Source organism: Arachis ipaensis, chromosome B5 (genome assembly GCF_059453495.1).
Source record: "Arachis ipaensis isolate K30076 ecotype BB chromosome B5, ASM5945349v1, whole genome shotgun sequence".
In the NCBI taxonomy this organism is placed as follows: domain Eukaryota; kingdom Viridiplantae; phylum Streptophyta; class Magnoliopsida; order Fabales; family Fabaceae; genus Arachis; species Arachis ipaensis.
This window is the reverse complement of record NC_142440.1, coordinates 128,460,004-128,460,973: the sequence shown is the minus strand read 5'-3', so window position 1 is coordinate 128,460,973 and position 970 is coordinate 128,460,004.

Below are 970 nucleotides of genomic sequence, written 5' to 3'. Positions count from 1 at the left end.
GATCATCCCTAAGGCCATTGACGAGTCACATGATATCTGCCTCTGTTGGTAGATTCTGTATCTCGCTCCAAACAAGTTTTGTTGAATCTTTCTTTGTAAGCCCTTAAGGACTCTCCTAATTCTTGTTTTACTCTAAGCAAACTCGAAGCATGCTTTGTTTTGTTTTTTGGGATAGAAAAGTGAGTTAAAAAATTCTTAGCTAAATCATCAAAGCTTGTTACTGACTTGGGGAGAAGGTTGTCAAACCACTTTATTTCTGTCTTAGTCAGAGTTGTTGGGAAAGCCTTGCATCATGTTGTGTCAAATGCATCGACCAAGTGCATGTGACTTTTGAAGTTACTGAGATGGTTATGTGGATTAGTAGATCCATCATAGAGATCTATGTCGAGATGTTTGAAATTTCTTGGGACCTTTATGCGCATGATCTCTTCATAGAAAGGAACATCGACTCCAATGAAGATAAGGTCTTAGTCATCTAGGGTCTTAGTCATCCCAACTTCCTTTTCCCCTTAGCTCGGTTTTCAGTTTCCTTAACTTATCTTCCATCTCTCTTTTGTTGTGCAACTCTCTTTGGAGTTGCATCTCTGATTCTCTTCGTCATTCTAACTCGATTTGCAATTGTTTGAGTCGACCTTGATGACCATGGAAGAGTCTCATGATCTCTGTTAGGGATGGCAATTTCGCCCAGAAGGGCGGGTATCCGCGGGGATTAACCCGCCGGGGAGCAGATATGGAGAGTGTTTTTTTTCCATGGGGGGCGGGGACGGGTACCTGTCTATTAAATGGGGCGGGGGCAGGGGAAGAGGTACCCTCCCCATGGGTACCCGTATAATACCCACACATATAAAATTACATAATTGCCCATATATATATGTTAAGTTAAAAACCCTAATGTTACCCTAGCAGCCTCACACTCACGCCCTCACTTCAGATTTACTCTTAGGCTCTCTCCTTCACCCAGCACTAGCAG